The following is a 20797-nucleotide window of genomic DNA, read 5'->3' as shown; positions in this document are numbered from 1 at the left end:
AATAAAAATATCATAATTCTTAATTTTTTAAATATAAAATAAAAAAATTATATATAATTTTTATTTTTATAAAATAATTTTTCTCAAAGTCGAGCTCGAGCTTATGAATTTTTTACTCGAACCGAGCTTGAGTCTGGTACTATTCGACTCGGCTCGGCTCAGCTCGAATCCATCCCTAGCTGCAAGTATTTTAAATACTTTACATGTTTATGGAATTGAAAATAATTTTTTTTTCTATTAGTTTTAATAATGTTAGTAATAATTATTTGGCAATAAGTATTTTAAAATCTCAATTAAACCGTGTTTAAATGATAAATTATTTCATATTGGATGTGCATGACACATCTTAAATTTATGTATTCACGATGCTTTAAATATTATTTTTCAACATATTTCTAAAATTAGAAATTGTATTATATATATTAAAAGTTTTGGAGCAAGAAAACAATAATTTAAATATGTATGTCAAAATTATGGTTTAAAATATAAATATTTTATGATAGATGTTCAACATAGAATTCTACCTATGTTATGCTACAAAGTTGTATTTCCTACAAAAAATTTTTACTGATTTTTATAATGCAAAAGTGCCACATGATATTATACTTAAGGAAGACTAGGAAATGGTAATTTGTATAAGAGATTTTTTACACAATTTTTATGATGTAACTATTGAATTTTTTGTGTTTGTTACCCAACTAGTTGTCTTTTAGTTAATCAATTATTTATGATTAGTGAATGTTTTGCAAAATATAGAAGATATTTACAATTTAAAAGTATTGTTGAAGTAATGGAAAATAAATTTAAAAATTATTGAAAGAACGTTTTTCCTCTTTAGGCTGCGTTTGGTTACAGTGCAAATTTATTTGCACTAGTACAAATGCATGGTAGTGCAAATGGAAAAAACAAACTGCAAATCCTTGTTTAATTTGGTCTTGGGTTTCACTTTATTCTGCACCATGTCTTAATTTACTTCATTTGTAATGCAATCAAACAAAATAAGCTGAAACAAAAATAGGTCAGAATTTACACTCAAATCATTTGCATTGTCATGGTTTTGCTTCAGTGCAAATTATTTGCATTGTAACCAAGCACAATCTTATTAGCTGCAATATTAGATCCTATGATTAGAAAAGATGGTTTAGATATTTTACTTGAATTATATTGTGAAAATATGAATATTAAAATTGAAAATCAAAAAGAAAATTAATAATTTATTATTTGAAATGTATAACTTGTATGAATCTTAAGTGATAAGGCATGAAAAATTTGCAGCTTGTATAGGTGCAACTTCCATTTTCGGAACAACAAGTTCCAATAGTGGAAAAAATGAAGTTTGGTCTCTAATAAGTAGGAGGCAGAAATTTGTTGCCATTTCATCAACAAGTTCATTTACTAAATTTAATTTTTATTTACAATCAAACTTTTTCTAGTTTAAGTGATTCATTCGACTCGGAGTGAATGAATCATTTTGATATTTTAGCCTGGTGGAGTGGACATGGAAAAAAATTATCCGCTCATTGTCGCCATGCTACGTGATCTACTAACTCCTCCGATGTCTACAATTCTATCGAAGTCTTGTTGTAGTGCAAATATTGGGGTGCTAGATGACAAGAGAAGCTGCATGAATGATGAAAGTCTAGAGATGTGCACCTGCTTCAAAGATTGGTTGGATGATGAGGATAATTTACAAGACAAATGAGGGCATGCCATTACACCTGATGGACTTGAAGTAGATGATCAAAATCAAGGAGATGGAGATGTAGGTGGAACTTGAAGAAAAATGATGAAGTCAATATTTTTTTGTATACTTAATAATTTTGTAGCATTTTTTAAATTTATTGTAAATTTTGTTATTCGATTTTATTTAAATTATTTGTTATTTTTTCAATAATGTAATTTGTTATTTTCAATTTTAATTATATTATACTTTTTATATTTTATTACATTTTGTTAAGTATTTTTGCCATTGTATTGTTCAAATTTAAATGAAATAAAATTCCTATTTTTTTTTCCAATCTCTTGTCCATTTTGTATTTTGTTAAGTATTTTTTTATTTCTTTATTAGAATTTTTATTTTTTCTAATTTGTTCCCAAAGGAAAGTTAATTATTTTAGTTCTACTTAGTAAAAAAAATCAAGGGTAAATTACAAAGGCCCCCCATTGTACTATGGGGTCTATGACAAAGACCCCCCTGTACTTTGTTTTGCGACAAAGACCCCCTTGTACTATGACCGTGAGACAAAGACCCCCTTCTGTTAGCCTTCCATCCAAAAAAGCCGTTGCAATATTTTTTAATCCCCATATTACCCTCGGACGAGAAAAACATTGTTCATCTTCCCCGACCCCACGATACACTAATGGCAGCGGCGGTAATCTCATCTACCTCATATTCCTTCACATTTCTCTGTGGCGGTAATCTCATCTACCTCATATTCCTTCACATTTCTCTCTTCTTCCCCAACTCCCGCAAAAACTTTAATTTATGGTAACTTCAGCCCCATCTGTGCAGGATTACCAGAGAGGTAACACCCATCTTCTAGACTTTCTTTTTGCATTTTTGGCGCTGCAACTCATTTGACTTCATCAAGAGTCTTAGTCTCGTCTGTCGTCGTCTTCCATCTCGACCAAGCACATCGAGTTGGTATCTCTACTCACTCACCACAATGGAGTCCACACCATTCAAGGTGAGTTCACTAAAGAAACTCAAAGCAGTTATCGAATTCAACGATGACACTGTGATGGTTATTTTGTTCAATCAGGAGGGATCGATGTGCTTAGTCGTAATATTGTCCATATTCTAGTCGACAACTCCGATTTCATGGCATTCCGAGCTTGCGAGGAAGCTCTGGGTGTTCTGCACCAACTCCCATTATCCGATGAATCATCGATTCAATTGTTATCGAAGTCGGAATGCATGAAATCCATGGTGATTATGCTTCAACGAAGTAACAACAACCTCTTTGTAAACACCCCTACCTCTTTCCACTCGACCCTCTTGTTACTCTTCTTCGTCTTCTTCGTCCTCGTTTGAGATTACCGCAAATGATGAAAATCTAAACCCCAGTTCGTCTGAAGAGGACGAATTCATATTTAAGCTCAAGAGATCTCAGGTATTCGAGTAGAGGAAGTAGTGATCTCTCTAAGGAAGGTAACAAGAACCCAAGAAGAAATACCCTCTGTACACCTTGATTGCTGTTAGCCCTGCGACCTCTCCTAGTATCATGATATTCTACTATTCAGATAAACACGGTGGCAGCATTGGTGAATCTATCCTTGGAGAAGATCAACAAGGTGAAGATCATAAGGTCATGCAGGGGCTGTACCACCATTGATCAATGTACTGAAAGGTGGATTTGCTGAGGCACATAAACACGCAGCCGGTGCTAGGGGTGATCATTTGTGAGAGCCTTCATTGATAACTGGAGGAGATCTATCATTGGCAGCTATTAAAGATCCTTTATTAACAGCTGCTATTCTGGAATAAGAGCCTCCATTGATAACTACGAATCTTGTGGAATTACCTTTTGGAAAGCTTTCCTTAATACTTTATTACAACTTGACAGATATCTAGTAATAGAAATAGTCTAATGCATGCAAATGAAGTCCCTAACCCAATCTCTTGCATTTCTAGGGTGAATAAAATATTGGCACAAATCTAAGGTTCATTGGTTCCCATTGTTCCCAGGTTAGATTCTCAAATAGTGACTAAGTTGTTGGTGCCCCCACCGTCATGGAGCTTCCTAGCTAGGCAAGTTATATTCACATTTGAGTTGATAATGCTTTCTTTTCTAGTGGTTATGTAGGGGTTGGCATTGTGATTTTTTATGACAAGAAAAAGTTTGTGGCTGCTTCATTTTTTTTTTATTTCTTTTTGTGAATCCGAGATCTCTTTTTGTTGAAGCCCAATCCACCTCTTTGGCCTTCAGTTGCCTCCCCTAAGCAGTTGTGTTCTCTCTTGTTAAGCGTGATGAAAACAATATCGCTCATTTTATATCCCTTGTTAAGCGTGTGCAAAAGGATCTTGGGTTTATTCGGTCCATTCGTGGCTTTGTGATGCTATATCCCTTGATGTTTTGTATTTTTGTTAATGCATTAATTCGTTTTGTTAAGAAGAAAGCCATTTTTCACTATATGGACAATGTTGTTTTTCTTTTTTGATAAAACAATGAGGTGCTGCACAAAACGCCAGGGGGGGGGTAGCATGACCCTATGAATCACAAAAGCAAATTAAACCAAGACCCCTGGGGGGATTATATTGATCAAAAGAAATACATCCATGATTAGTCGAAAGAGCTTCCCTAGCAATTCAATCTGCCACTTGATTTGTCTCTCTGTAAACATACATGTTTATATTCCACCCCTTGACTGAGCTGACCTCTGAACAATAAGCATTCTCTAACAATGTTACTAATGGTCTAAGGCAGGCACACTTGACCTTTAAGGCAGGAGATGATTAAGCATGAATCCCCTTTTGTAGTAATTGCTTGATCCACAAAGTCTGCATCCAAATTATGGGCCTCCCACACTACCCACGCTTCAGCAGCATTGATAGTCGAGATACCAAGATTGTAGCCTTTAAAGTCGACGATACTGCCTAGGTAATTTCTTGTCATTGCTGCAATGGAACACTCTCTAGAGGAAGCATCAAAGTTGATTTTAATCGTGTCTGCTCTTGGGGGAAGCCAATAAACATGCAACCATCTCTTCTCCACTTTGCTAGTGCTGGAAACCTGCAAACAATTAATAAACGCACTCTAATTTTTGGAGGCATTTTCAACAATAATTTGAGGAACAACAACATTGGAAAATGTCTTTTGGTTTTTATTTTTCCACAGCTGCCATAAGATTTAACCACTCTTTTCAAACACATATGTCTGGGTTTGATGTAACCGATCGGTCTCGTACACCCTAGTCCACCACGACTTCATTCTGGGTCTGAACCGGTAGGGCCCACTAAACTGGGACCCACAATATTCCACACCTGCTTTGCTTCTTCACAGTCCCTAATAATATGTAAGATATATTCTTCCTCTCCACAGAAGTTATACCCTCTGTCAATGTTAATCCAGCCCTCAAAAGGCTCTTTGTGAGGAGTCTTACCTTTTAGAACCAGATAAAGAAAAATCTTGAGTTTGGGTTGGCATTTCAGATTTCAAATAAGAGAATTCCATTTAACACACTGATCATTAGGAACAGATAGGCTACATTTGAGCTTGTAAGCTGTTTTCATTGAAAATTCACCATTAACATTTGATCTCCAAATTAGTTTGTTTTTCACGTCCACCCTACCGAATGTAACAACCCATCGTTTAAATCCTTCAATAGCCGGATATTATAGAATTTTAACTTAATTAACATGCCATTATCCACTCCCCCATCAACAGCTTTGACTTAATTAATTAAAAAACTAAATTAATTAGTTGATTAGTAACTTAATAATATAATTAATTAACATAGTTGATAATTGGGTAAATTTCTTAAATTATCCTTGTGGTTTAATTAATTGACTAAGTATATTTTTACTGTTTGAAAATTGACTGATGCTACCCTTTTTGTTTCTGACAATTGATTAACTCTACCCTTATAATTAACACCCATTAGTATTCCATCAAAACCCACATACATGTAAGACCACGTGACATTTAAACTTTTTTTAAAACCCAATATTACCCCTTCTCAGACCCCGGGTGGCTTCTCTCTTATCTTTCTCTATTTTTCTATTTCTTATGAGGATCAAATCTGAATTTCCTCTCGAAAATCAAAAAAACATCAATACGAGGAATCTCTCAAAATAGAGAAGGGCTGGCAGGGCTTCCGCAAGAGCCTCCCCCCTCTTCCTGGTCAAGATAGATGGGAAGGAGATTGATTGTTTCAGGGTGGTGCCACCCTCCCTCCTGCGATTCCCAGCCCATGGTGGTGGTGGTTATGGCGGTGGCGGCAACTACAGTGATTGCTGTAACAGACGAGGGGAAGAGAGAAAGAGCGCTACCTCGTCTCTGAAATTGAAATTGAAGGAATGCCTGCCATTTCCAAGGCAATCATGATAGAAACGAAACCCTATAAACTGAAACATTCTTCCTTGGTTGTAGACATCCATTTTCTCGTCTTATTCTATTTACTACAACAATGCTCACGACAAAAGAACAATTGCTAGTTTTATTTGCCTTTCTCCTGTAGACATCAAGGCATTTTTGTTCTAGTTGCAGAAGCATCTTAACCCATTATTTGTCTCTGAGAGAGGGGACAAGGGGTAATATTAGGTTTTAAAAGTAGTTTAAACATCACGTAGTCTCACGTGTATGTAGGTTTTAACGGAATACTAATGGATATTAACAGTAAGGGTAGTAAGGGTAGAGTTAGTCAATTGTCAAAAACAGTAGGATTGGCATCGTTCAATTTTCAAACAGTAAGGACACACTTAATCAATTAATTAAACCATAAGGGTAGTTTAAGAAATTTACCCTTGATAATTTAATTAATTAAATTAATAGCAAAGGGACTAAATTAATTTAAGGTAATTATCCAAAACCCACCATCACTTTTTATGAATTCTCTTAAACTCACCGTAACTCTTCAAAACTTCCAAAACTCACCGTATCAGTGAGATAACTTGCCCAACTGGCATTGTTAATTTACTACTTTACCTTTCATTATCTCCTGCTTTGCTTTCTTCCTCTTGGATGGAAGTTCATCGCACAGAGTACTTCAAGAAGTACCGCTCCAAATGAATAGACCTCTGATTTATCAGTCAGTTGCTGCCGTTTAAAATACTCTGGGTCCAGATACCCAAAGCTACCTTTTACCAGTGCTAACATGGGTCTAATCCAGACAGGGGCCAGACCTTGAAAGGCCCAAGTCAGCGACCTTGGCGACATTGTTTTCATCAAGCAAAATGTTGGTTGATTTAGCATCGCGATGGATGATTCCATGAGTTGAACCTGTGTGAAGGTAATGGAGGCCTCTGGCTGAACCAATGCATATCTCAAGCCTCTGCTTCCAAGACAAAGGTTGAAACTCTGAACCATATAAATGGTTCCTTAATGGCCCCTTCTCCATATACTCATATACCAGTATCATCTCCGACTGTTCTTCGCAAAACCCAATCAGGGAAACGAGATGCCGGTGGCGAATCTTCGACAGAACTGTTATCTCTGTTTGGAATTTTGGAAGCCCCTGCCTAGACCCCGGTACACCTTGCTTCACAGCAACTCTTGTGTTGTCTCTGAGCACTCCCTTGTACACCATATCAAATCCACCCGCACCGACAAGATGGGAGTTTTTCAGAGGCAAGAAACATCAGAGGACGATTTTACAACTTAATCCATCGTTCTTTAATCCAAAAACATAAAACTGACAATCAAATGCCCGGGGGAATTTCAGTCGATTTTTTATCTCAGATTGCTTGTTCCTCAAATAGCGATGGTTTTCGTGGATTGCGACTAGAAGATTAGTGGAAGCTCAAACAACAAAAGCTGGTATGAGTTTCGTAGGTTGGTCAAGGACGAAAGTCGAACGACGACTGCTACAATAGATTCTGCTCCAGGGAAGTTGATGGATGATTGGAGAAGCCTGAAGCGGTAAAGGAGTGAAGAGAGAGAGTGAGGGAAGAAAATGGTTGGATTTATGTTGGAGATGAGTGAGAATAGGAGAGAAGTTTTACTATTGCAACTTGTTCGAGTTCGAAGTTGAAGACGAAGAATAATGCTTTTGATTGACATTTCAGCTCGATGGAGGTGAGGAAGAGAGAGGGAGAGAGAGAAACTGAGAGAAAAAATGAGGAATGATTATGGGGAGAGAAGGGAAAGGGGAAGATCGCTGTTCAGGACGATGAACAGTAGATTACCCATAAAATTATTTTGGTCATGAAATTTACATTTGTTCCGATGTGGACAATTTCTGCCGATGAATATTAACTGATGGTGAGTTTTGGAAAATAAAAGTTTAGGTGAGTTTTAGACGTTTTGAAAAGTTATAATGAGTTTAAGAGAATTCATAAAAAGTGATGGTGAGTTTTAGACAATTCCCCATTAATTTACTTTATAGAATTAACTTGACTTAGATGTTTTATTAACAATAAACTTTGTCAAACTATATAATCAGATGTATTATTAAATTAATTACAAAAGTTATATATTTAATAATAGTAACAATTAATAATTATTAATATATAGTACTAACACCTGAAGTATTACACAACAAAATATTATTAAAATAAGTTAAAAAAATTAAAATAAGCGTTAATTAAAATTTGAATGGATCCGACCCAAAGCTTGATCTGTGAACAAATAGTGTATTTGAAATTAGTTTTTATTTTCTTGATAAGAGGGTACATATGGAGCATTGCCCCATCCCTAGCCCATAACCTCAACCTTGGTGACAAGCAGGATTTAATCTAAAGTACTATGACTAGCCAAATACCTTATCAAGCCAGTTGGTACCACCACTTAGTATTAAACATATAGATCACATTATCTACTTGAGGCATGTAAGTCATTCTAAACCTATTAATACAAGTTTATCTAATAATTTAATGCCAAATCCTCAGCGTGTTCAATGGTTTAAAGGAATAGATCACTAAGTTATTAGTTGAGTTCATTAATTTATTTATTTTTTGGGGAAAAGCTGAGTTTTTTTTTTTTTTTTAGTTTTAGGGACCAATACCTCTTTATATGTGATTATCTTTATCATAATTGACAAGGAAGACATGGTTATGGTATTTGATATTTTTAGGTCTTATCAATTAAGAATCCGTCTTGAAGTAAGTTGGTATTTTTGGGTTGAACATGAAAAGCTATAGGGCCCATTCATTCTTCGGATTTTGAGAGGGGAAAGTTGGTCAATAGAATTTTGGTTCCCATTGACTAAGATACCCATGTTCCTTTTTTAGATTTATGTGGGGCCTATGGAATATTCATTTTTCATAGGTATTAGTTACATGATACCTATCTTCCATGTGGGTAAGTGTGAAAGTTACCAACATTTGGACTGGACAAAATTTTCCCTTTTAATAATGACTTTTATAGATAAAACGATCATTATCTTATTTACTTGATAAATAAAAGAGAACAAGGCCTTAGAATGTTATATTTCTGCTTTGACAATTTCATTTAATAAAACATTTGTATCACACGCACATGACCCAAAAAAATAGAATGCAATTGGGTTAAAAATGGCTCAACCCAATTTTGAATTCACATAACGAATGTTCTTTTAATAATGGTTTTTATGGCTAATTGTAGACACCCCATTTTTGCGCCCTTTAATTTTTCTGCAACACTTTTAGCTTCAATCAAGCTTTAACTAACTTTTCAATTGATATGGGGGCATTTTTAGAATTTTACAAAATTTTAGACATTTATAGATATGTAAAGCCCAAAATTCCAAATTCGATGACAGCAAGATCATCCAATTCTAACATTGTTTACCCATTCATCTTAAGACCCCAAGCTGGAGCCAATTTTGATTGTCCAATCGGGATCATTGCAATCCTAAACCTTATCTCAGATCAAGTAAAAAACCTAACACCATAGGTACATAGAGTCCAAATTTTCAAATCCGATGACACCAAGATCACCCAAATCCGATACCAGTTACCCCTTCATTTCAAGACTTGAAGTTGGAACTGATTTTGATCATCGGTCGGTCGGGACAATTTTGATCCTAAACCATGTCTCACATGAAATAAAAAATTCTATAGATGCAAAGATCTCAAAATTTCATGTCCAACAATACCAAGATCGTCCATTTCTGACGTTGTTAACCCTTCCATCTTGAGACTTGAAACTAGACTCGATGCAAACCCTTCATTTGGAATCTTTTTCATTGAAACTCGAAACCTAGGGACACATACAATCATATCTCTCTCCTAGCCTCTATAACTATCTTTAAATTTAAAATTAACCAACTAAGAAGTTTCCAATCAATCCAAACAATCACTTAAACTTGGAATATTCAATTTAAACAAATTTGTAAAACATTCCACTTATTATCTTGATTGATTGAGATAACCTCTCACATGGTTGTCATGCCAGCCATTACCCACATTTAATCTCCCCCCAAAAAATTTTAAACCTCAACAATTGATCTCCCAAAATTAAATGTCAACCATCTATTCCCTTCTAGAATTCTCTCCAAAACTTTACAAATACCCATGCTTTCTCATGCAAATGAACACTTTAACCTAGGGAGAGAATTCTACACGTATTAGCCTAGATAATACCCCCACCACGTCCAAGACAGCCTTTCCTCTCCCTCACTCACACCTAAAGCCTACGAGAAAGTCTCCTCATTTTTCCCATGTCTTTCGAACCTTAGGACTTCTCCAAACCACCCATCGTACTGTTACAACACACGGTAGAATCTCCTACCCTCATAAACTTCCATCACCTCCCCACTCCTCCATACACAATGACATTCATCCTCACACGTCGCTAGGGTCCCCCATATATGTTTGAAGCCAATGGACACCCTAGGTCGTGCCTACTATATTCAAGAGTAAAACCAGTCGTACAATAGTGTTCTTGAAGACAAGAACAATGCAGCAGAAAATCAGTCGTACAATAGCACTCCCACATCATTTGGGGCAACATAACCAACTCCCTTGACTCCAAGTTGTCTAATAGGGTTAGCCACCGGTTGCCCAAAATTTTGCTAATTCCTCTAAATAGCATGATCTTTTTTCTCTTTTGATTGCTTATTTAGATTTTGTGGGTTTTCATTAACTTGATTGGGTAACGTCTAAAATCATTTTGCATGCTTCTCCTCATCAACAATAAAGTTTATTCTCTTAGTGACAGTGTTTTCAAATCTTCATTGATACAAATGGTTGGACCATTCAGCCTAGAAATTATCCAAATAACCGGTTCTGTTTCACCCTCAACCCAGTCTTTGGCAAAAAATAGTTGACTTGATTAATGGCCCATTAACCCAAGTGATCGAAGTATTGACTTATTCGACTCAAACAATACTTTTGGTCATTTTTTATTTTAAATTTTTATTTTTAAGTTGGAACGAGTTGTTCGTTCAAACCAGACCATCGAATTGCTGTCCCATAAACCAATGGCCAATGCTGTTTCAGTTCTGGATCGGTTTTTAAAACCTTGCTTAATGGTCTATTTTTTCTTCAGATTTGTTCAACGGTTCAGCAGTTGAATACTTGTCTTCATTGCCCAACGGAAGAGGCCCTTTAACTAGATGATCCTATCATTTGGTATTCAATTGAAGATGGGGCCCACACCACCTTATAAATACTCAAATTTAATGGCTCATGCTAACGTGTAGATTTTTTACTTTTCCAATCTTTTAAGTCACATACATGATTTAGCAAGTTTCATGGATACACTTGGCAATTTAAAACTATGGGCCCGTTTGGTGTATCTTTTTGGGAATATCTTCTGGTAGCTTTGACAGCCAAAGGATGTATTGAACTTTTTGTAAGAAGATTTGAGTACCCCGAAGCTCATTTGGTAGACGTGCGTCTTTCCGCGCGAGAATAAAATGCGAAAAGCTTCATTTGGAGCTTCTCGAAATCAGCCCAGAATGGGCTTTTCACATCTTTTTGGCGTTCCGTCTTTTGGCAGCTAGATCTTCCTACATGCCAAATAGAAATAGATCGAAAATCGGTCTTCCCGGCTTATAAACAACCGAAAGACCGCACGGAAAGACATGCCAAACAGGCCCTACATCAACATGACCCATGTGCCCTCTTTAGTTTTAATCTAATCTCTTTTGTAACCCTTTAGGCTCAATTTGGAAGGAGTACGAATACAAATATGTATAGTGTAAATACATACAAAATAGTATAAAACACAAGGTTTTGTACTCTATATATTTGTATTTGTACCCCTTCCAAACTGAGTCTTAGGCTCAGTTTGGAAGGAGTGCAAATACAAATATGTACAGTACAAAATAATACAAAATGTAAGGTTTTACACTCTACATATTTGTATTTGTACTCCTTCCAAACTGAGCCTTTAATGTTTTCATTCTTAGTTTCAATATTGTTTCTCCTTTAATCAGTTTCTTTTAGCAAAGTCAACCCCCTCATAGTCTCACTCATCATTTTTTTCTTAAGCGACTTTAGAAACAACATCATGCATAAGTCCATCAGCCATTCCATGATCTAGAACTTTCATTTCTTTAAACATCTAGTTTAAGTCACTTGTCAATTATTAATATTAAATTCACAGTTTAGTTAAGTCATTTCTTTTATTCTGTTCAATTGCATGTATGACTTAGGTGGCGTTTGATAAATCTGTAAATTCATATATGAAAACTTAAGAAGATATTAAAAGTGTTTAAAATCTGAAAAGAGGCATAGATGCTTTTTTACTTTTTTAGAGGCTCTAAATCCATAAGTTTGTTTGTGTTGGATCAACCCTTTACCATCTGAAATTTATTGATTTTACTATTTTACCCCTAGAACATACTATTTGTAAATGTTGAGTTCAATTTGCATTATCTCATAAAAAATAATTTTCAACCTCAAAATAACATTGAAACAATACAAATAAAATTTAATAAATTAATAATTAATAAATGAAATGATTAAAATTAAAAAAAATAATAATTAATGACTATAAAAATATTAAAATAATTAATAATTAATAATTTACACAAATAAAAATAAAATAAATTTTAAAAATTAATTAAATCCTTAAAAATTACTATTTAATAAAAATAATTAACAATTAGTAATGTTTAATAAAAATAATGATTAAATATTAATAATTAATAAAAAATCATTAATGTTTAATAAAAATATTAAAATAATTAATAATTAATAATTAATAAAAATAATTTATAATTAATGATAATATTATTATTTCTACTCACCGAAAGTTGCAGTGGTGGCGGTGGCGAGAAGATAGGAGAGAGAGAGAGAGAGTGAGAGCGAGAGCGAGAACGAGAGTGAGAGGCAAGGAACCGCCGTCATTGCAACTTGCAACGACAGTGGTGGGAAGACAGGGGAGAGAGAGAGAGAGAGAGATAAGGCGAGAGCAAGAGAGAGAGAGAGAGAAGGAACTGTCGTCATTGCAACTTGCAGAGGCGGTGGTGGGAAGACATGGGAGAGAGAGAGAGAGAGAACCACCACTGCTGCAAGTTGCAGCGATGGTGATGGGAAGACAGGGGAAAGAGACAGAGAGAGAGAAAAGGAATTGCCACCGCTGCAACTTGGCGACGATGGGAAGACAGGGGGAGAGAGAGAGAGAGAGTGAGAGCGAGAGAGAAGGAACCACTGCCACTGCAAGTTGTAGAGAGATAGAGAGTGTAGTGGCAGTGGTGGCAGTGGAGCTTCGTAGGTCGTAGTGAGGGTTCCATTTGAGTTACATGAAGGACAAAAACATATAATATTAAAATTTCTTTGAGGGCATTTATGTCTTTTACACACCTCTCAATTACATCTAAACGCATAAGTACCAGGCTACTAACTTAAAATTTCATATCTGAAAAAAGATTTTAGATTGATTTTTAGACATGACACCAAAGGAGTTTGATGTCTGAAAAGTAAGTTTTTTAGACACCAGACCTCTGAAAAGTGTTATCAAACGAGGCCTTAGTTATTGTATGTGTTTCTCTTTAATCTCTTAAATGTGTTTGGAGTATCCCTTGTTGATTTCTTCAATGCGTGCTAGTTCCTTTTAATTTTTTTAATGCCCTAAGTTATTAAATTTTCCTTGAAACATTAGTGAAGTATAAGCCAATTTATCCAAACTCGTATGGGGTGTCTAACACCTTCTCACACCGTACCATGGTCCCTAAACCCTTCTCTATTCCCCATTGGATTTAGAAGTGTAAAGTGGGTCGTGCCAAGGCGGCACGACACGGCCTGTGGGCAGCCCGCGCAAAGTGTGGGCCATGCCGTACTGGCCCGCGGGCCGTGTCACCCTCCCCGGTGAAAAATTTGGGGGTTGGCCTGATGCGACCCACGGCCCGGGCTGGCCCGTGGGTCGAGCCTTGGGCCATGCATCGGGCCAAAGCTATTTATTTAAAAAAGTTGACAAAAAACTTAAAATTTTAATTTTATATGAATTTTATGTATAAAATTGTTTATATATGCAATAATTAAATAAATTAGTATAACAAAATTAAAAAAAATATTTTATTAATATATTATATACTATATATTATTATATAATTATAATTTGTATAATATTATATAACTATATATAAATATATATGGGTCGTGTTGGGCCGTGCCGGCCCACTCGGTCATGTCGTGTCGTGCCGGCCCGTGGACCTAAAACCCCGGGCCTAGCACAACCCACGGACATTCATGCCGGGCCGGTTCAAGTTCGTGCCGAGCCGTGCCAGGCCATGACCGGCATGACCCGATTTACACCTCTAATTGGATTATGAGTCACCAAGAAAAAAAATGTTTTTCTTGAAAACTCCCAAGTTTTCCCAAATTTCCAATTCCCAAAAAATTTAGGTGGCAACTTCATCATCTCCCTCTAGTTGAGGTAGTAACAACTAAAAAAAACATGGATAGATGCACTTACCTAGATAAGTGTTTCTTGGGAAACACTAACCTGAGTTGCCCCGTTTAGTAGCTTCCCAAAAAATGAACAGGGCCTTAGAATGTTGTAGGTTGCTTTGACAATTTCATTTAATTAAACAATTGTATCACATGTACATAACCAAAAAAAATATAGTTCAGTTGGGTTAAAAATGGCTTGGTCCAATTTAAATGAATAATAACTCCATTTGCATTTGAAGAAAAAAACTCATTTTACATTAAGTTTTTTTAACAATTTGCATGCATACCAACTAGTAATATATAAAGCTGATACTTGTCTTGGTTTTAATGGAAATCAAAATAAAAGTTAAACAAAAGTATACATGAAAAAGTTTAGGGTAAATTTCTGAAACCTCCCCTGAAGTTTTTGACAATTGCTAAAACCCCCTTGAAGTTTGGTTGTTGCAATCACCTCCTCTAAACTTTTTTGATATAGTTGCAAGTAGACCCCCTTTATTAGAATCTTCAAACAAGAGGCACAAAATGTCCAAAAGACCCATACAATTACAATTGAGTCTATTTTTTATAGAAAGAACAATCCTAACTTCATGAACAACAGAAAAAATAAGAGAGTTCAAAGTTATAGCTTTACCTTTGAGTGATTGATACAAAGAATAAATGTAGAAAATAATTCAATTTTAGAAATGATATTGGAAGGGTTTAGGGTAATAATTGATAGAAGAGAAAATTTGGAAAATAGACATTTTAGTAAAAAATAACTGCATGGGTATTTTGGACATTTTCATGCCTCCTGTTAGAGGATTCTAAGAAAGGGGTCTACTTGTGACTGTGTTAGAAAGTTTAGGGGAGGTGATTGCAATTATCAAACTTCAAAGCAGGTTTCAGTAACACTCAATTAGAAACTTCATGCGAGGTTTTAAAAATTTACCCAAAGGTCATGTTTGGTTTAAAGGAAAAAAGTAGGGAAAGATAGGGAAACCTTTACAAACCTTGTATAGGTTTCCTTACCTTTTCCTTTAAACCAAACATAGCCGAAAGTTTAACCATAACTAGACTTGTTCATGAGTCGGTCTTTCACTTTCATTAACAGAATTTCTTCAAGCCTGAGTTGACAATGAAGATATTGAAGATGAGCCCTGCGCTAACTTCTACACCCTCCACCCACCCACAAAAAGTATGTAACATTTTTATGGACATAGGAAGGAGGGAAATGCTTGGAAGTGGATATGTAATTTTGGGTGTAGATCTGAACCTTATATTGGAACAATGTTCTCGTACTAGAGAACACTTGATTGGATTATTACCTGGACAAAAATCACAAGGAATAGTACTATGCCCGAAGGCAAAGAAGGAAGACAATGAGAAGATGAAGAGAGAAGAAGAAGAATCTAAGAATATTTTTTTGAAGGTCGTTCACGTAAAGTTCATATCAGAATATTGGTGTTGATTCATTGATAAGTGATTTGAGTACAAATGAAATTGCAGAAATAAAAATGGAAGGCTTCTGATACATTTAAAAAAAAAATTAATAATGCATTAATGGTGGATGGAGGCACCATTAAGGTGCGGTGGTGGTGAGTGCAAACTATTGGAAAAACAGAGTTCAACTTAAGTTTACAGAACAGAGAGAGAGAGAGAGAACCTGGTCGAGCTTAAGGAGGTGCTCTGCTCTCTACTTTGTCTAGAGGATGAGAGTGGTGAGTGCGGAGTGGTGTTTGGCTGTGCTGTTGCCACCGCTATTGAACAGAGAGAAGCGGCACATTGATGTGCTAGGCTGCTAGCCTGAGTTTGTCGGAGAAGATAATGCCAAAGAGAAGGGCCGCCGCCGCTAGCCTGCATTTGCCGGGGAAAAAAACGATTAGTGCTGGTCCGTTACTACTGCTAGCTTGAGAGAAGAGTGCTGAGAAGTGAGAACTGAAAGTAACACGGTGAACAGAGAGGGAAAGGGAAAAGTCGGGTAGGGTGTTGGGAGTTTAGAACGATTAGGAAAAAAAATAAATATATGTATATATTAATATATTATAAATATTATATATTTTATACTATATAAAATAGTTAGGCCAGGCTGGGCCTTTTTGACAAATCCCGAGCCCAGCCCAAAAAACAAACGGGCTTGATGTTTTGGACCCGAGGTTAAGCCCGTGAACTTAAGATCATGTTCAAGCCCAATCGGGAGTGGGGCTGGTTGTCAGGTTATCCGGCCCATGAATAGGTCTAACTATAACCTATTATCTATAGGTGTAAGTTGGGTCGTATTGGACTGAGCAAGCTGTAGGTCGGGCCTTGGCCTGGGCTGAACTAGGCTATTTTTTTTTTGACATTTTGATTTTGGGTAAATTACAAAGACCCCCTATACTTTGCTTTGCGACAAAGACCCCCGTTGTACTATGATCGTGAGACAGACCCCCTTCCGTTAGCCTTCCGTCCACAAAGGCCGTTGCAATATTTTTTAATCCCCATATTACCCTCGAATGAGAAAAACACTGTTCATCTTCCTCGACCTCATGATACAAGTGCAGCAGTGGTGGTAATATCCTCTACCTCAGATTCTTTCACATTTCTCTCTATCTCTCATCTCTCTCTCCCTCTCCTTCGATCTCTCTTCTTCCCCTTCCCCTTGACAGCATCAGGATTGAACCCATTTTCACGATATTTTTTGCTCTCGGACGGAGCAGGTGCAAAAGTGGCGGCAACACCCCTAAAACCCCGATTACCGTTTTGTTGTCATCGTCAAGTGCCAAGCTGAAGAGGGCACCGGCTAGAGGTGATCATGGGCCAGGCCAGGCTTTGCACTTATGATAAGGGCTATAGCTTAGGCCTGGGGTTCTAGGCCTGAAACATAAGCCCTAGCCAAGGTCTATATGGGCCCGAGCCGGGCCGGACCTGATTCCGAGCCAATGTCACTCATATATAAAACATTACATATCTATATATTAAATATCATAACATGCATATAAACTTATTTTATACATTATATAATATAAAATATTACATATAATATAAATTATACATGTCATGTTAAAATAGTTATATATAAAATATATAATATAATGTAAAATAACATGTATGCATATATATACATTATACACAAAATGTGTAAATTTAAATATATGCGGGCCCAGGCCGGGCCTGAGCACAAAACCCAGGCCCAAACCCGGAATTTCCAGGCCGGGATGTGGCAACCACTAATATATTTTAAAAAATACATCAATATAATACAAAATTTAGGTCTTAAATAGTTATAAAAAGGATATATAAACATAAAAAATATTATAATTTTATGTAAAGTGTGTACACACACAACAAAGCAATAGGGATGTAAAACACCACAATCATGCTTTGAAAGATGCTATTAATGGACGCGTGAATATGCAACCAACATTGTACTAAATCCTTGAGTTTTTTTCCCGAGTGACGTTTAACCTAGCCTTTTATTGTTGAGTTTGAATTGAATTCCTGAAAATTTAAGGTGAAACTCAACAACGTAAAGATTGCATTTCAATAAGCTTTAGGATTCATACTTTTAAAGCTTAGAAGCACAAAGCCCCAATTTTAGTACCTGTTTGGGAGGACTTGTGTTGAGATTTAATTCATTATTCACGGTGTTTGATTGATCATTTACATAATTTTATGGATGAACCTTAATTTTAACTTTGAAAAAATAGTTTGTCAAAATTTTGAATTTTCTCATCGAAACTCTTGTTTTGTCAATTTTCTATCTTTTATACTTTGTCCCATATTATAAAATTATAAGAATTCACTTGAACTTTTTAGTAGGAACTTAACACTCTTTACAAGTATAGAGAATAGAGTATAGAGATACACTACTGTATAATGCATTTATGCATCTATGTCATGTGTGTGCAGCGCTTTAGAGGCAAACTTTACCCACACTCTATGCACACCATTGTGAGAATCCAGTTGCAAATGTGATACAAGTGCAAATAAAAAATTTAGGCTCAGTTTGGAAAGAGTACAAATATAAATATGTACAGTGCAAATACATACAAAATATAAGGTTTTGTACTCTACAAACTTGTATTTGTAATCCTTCCAAACTAAGCCTTAGTTGCAAATTCACTTGTAAAATCTCACAATGGAATTTGGACAAGTTTGTGTAGGGATGTCAAGAAACATCATTTAAAAGTTTAATAGTCATTAATTGTTAACTAACTATTAACAATCACTTAAGTAACAATACAAGAAGCATCTTCAAAAGGACTTGGAAACCTTTCATGATGATTTCTTCAAAATATATAAAAAAGTTTAAGTCAACTCCATTTTTATGCAAATCATTACACAACAAATTTGTCTCGCTCATTTCGAATTACTTCTATATTTTAGAAGGTCTCCCAAGAAATTTAAACTTTACTAGTTATAGTTTCTCATCCAAGAATCTATCATATCCTAATAATGAATTTGGTTGCAACCCAACAATAAACTTAGTCACCTAAGTACAGGCAATTGAAGTTTTAAATAGGGAGCGCAACAGGGTGGGTTTGAGGAGGGTTTTGTAAATTCTAGACTCTACCTACCTCCCTAGACCTCCCAACCTGTACCCTCCCCAAAACGCATAGTGGGTTGGATTTTCAAAATCCAAACCCTCTCTGCCCTACCATATTTCCATTTGAGGGTGGGGCGGGTCAGGTCTAGAACCTATATCTAATTTTCAATTATTTTACATTATATATAAGCAATAAACAAGTAAAATAATACAAACAAGCATCAAAATTTCTAATTATTTGATTAAAACATGTAAAAAATACATAAACTATTAATTATCCTTCACATAAAATTCAACACCTAATATATAAGTTCACATGCCTTCCAATAATATGGGGTTTAGCTTAATGTCCTACCCTACTTATACCTGTACAAGTTATAAAATCCCAAAACCCATACCTACCCCAAAATCTGCCTTTAAGCATATAAAAAAAAAGAATGCCCCATTGAGGCATGTGGGAGGGGGTACCCACTAGGTAGAGTAGTTTTCATCTGTAAAGACAATGCCATTAGATACACATCAAAGTTTTGCCTCTAATTTCCTGAAATTACATCTCCAACAACTTTCACATTATTTGGCATTGCAAAGTAGTCCCCCATGGAAAACTGTGAAGCCATGTTTGGTGAAGAATCGGAAAAGTCCTGAAGCTATTTGTGGTAGCTTCTTGGAAATGGTTCGATCAATGCTCAAGCCCTCCTTAACGCATCTTAATTGAAAGTGAAGCACTCCCAAATGGGCTCTTAGCCTTTTGTGCTTTGGAGCTTAAAAGTGTTTTTGCTTCACATTCTTATGTTTTTAAAATCAAGCATTACCAATTGATCAAAAGCACTTTTTGACTAATTTTTGTTTCTAAAAATCTTAAGCTCAAAAGTCAAAAAAAAAGTGCCCAAGTTTTATTTTCTCAATTTATACATTTTTTAGACAAAGAAAGGTTATGGCAATCAGTTTCCAGTCCAGATCTCCTGCCCACGTTTATCACAGCCACACATGGAGAACATCTCATCCTCTGCATAGTATTATGCAGGGGGAGATGTTCCCAATTCACGGGGGTAGTGTATTGTGGGTAGACGTGGGTAGGGTTCTCATGGCCAGGAGATCCGGACTGATCAATTTCATTGGACGAATTGTTTGCCACACTTTTTCCGCGCACATGTGGGGAATAATGAGGAATTAGTGAAATGGTGATATTGGTGAACTCATCTCTCCTACCCACAAGACACAACAGGTGCACATTGGGAATATCTCCCTTGTCATTCTTGGGGAGATGTTCCCAATGGTGTCTTGTGGGTAGAGATGTAGGAAATATTTGTAGGACACAATTGCATTAGGAATATCTCCCTTGTCATTCATGGGGATATGTTTCCAATAGTGTCTTGTGGGTAGAGATGTAGGAAAAGTTTATAGGACACAACAACATTAGGGATATCTCCTCTCTCATTATAAGGAGATGTTCCCAATACGTGTGTAATCACTATGGAATCTTGGCGGTTGATCAATCCTCTTAAAGTCCGAAAAGATGATGAAAGAGAGAAAGAACATCGGAGAAGAGAGTACAAGAGGGGAGAGAAGGGAGAGTCTCCTTGTGAGAAAACCCTAGGTCAAAGTTATCTTGTCCCCCCTTGGGGAAGGGTTGTTCCCCCTTTTTATAGAGAGAAACCCAAGGCTATAAGGAAAAGGATATAAAAGAAACATTTCATGTTAGGAAATGAGATCTTTTCTTTATGTTGATTATTAAGAGAGCATTATTGGAGTTTCACCACGTGTCCAGCGAGATCCTTCGAAGACCGGGTTTATTTTCCCTTAAGAATTCT

General features: G+C 36.0%; 1 pseudogene; it reads right to left on the bottom strand.

Moving 5' to 3' along the window:
• Positions 1-4418: 4418 nt before the first annotated feature.
• Positions 4419-7296, bottom strand: LOC104595066 (putative receptor-like protein kinase At5g24010 pseudogene; annotated as a pseudogene).
• Between the last annotated feature and the right edge of the window lie 13501 nt (positions 7297-20797).

Source organism: Nelumbo nucifera, chromosome 3, assembly GCF_055504915.1.
Source record: "Nelumbo nucifera cultivar China Antique chromosome 3, China Antique-T2T, whole genome shotgun sequence".
NCBI classification, from domain to species: domain Eukaryota; kingdom Viridiplantae; phylum Streptophyta; class Magnoliopsida; order Proteales; family Nelumbonaceae; genus Nelumbo; species Nelumbo nucifera.
Note: the sequence above shows the minus strand (reverse complement) of the source record. Positions and strands in the feature narration are given on the sequence as shown.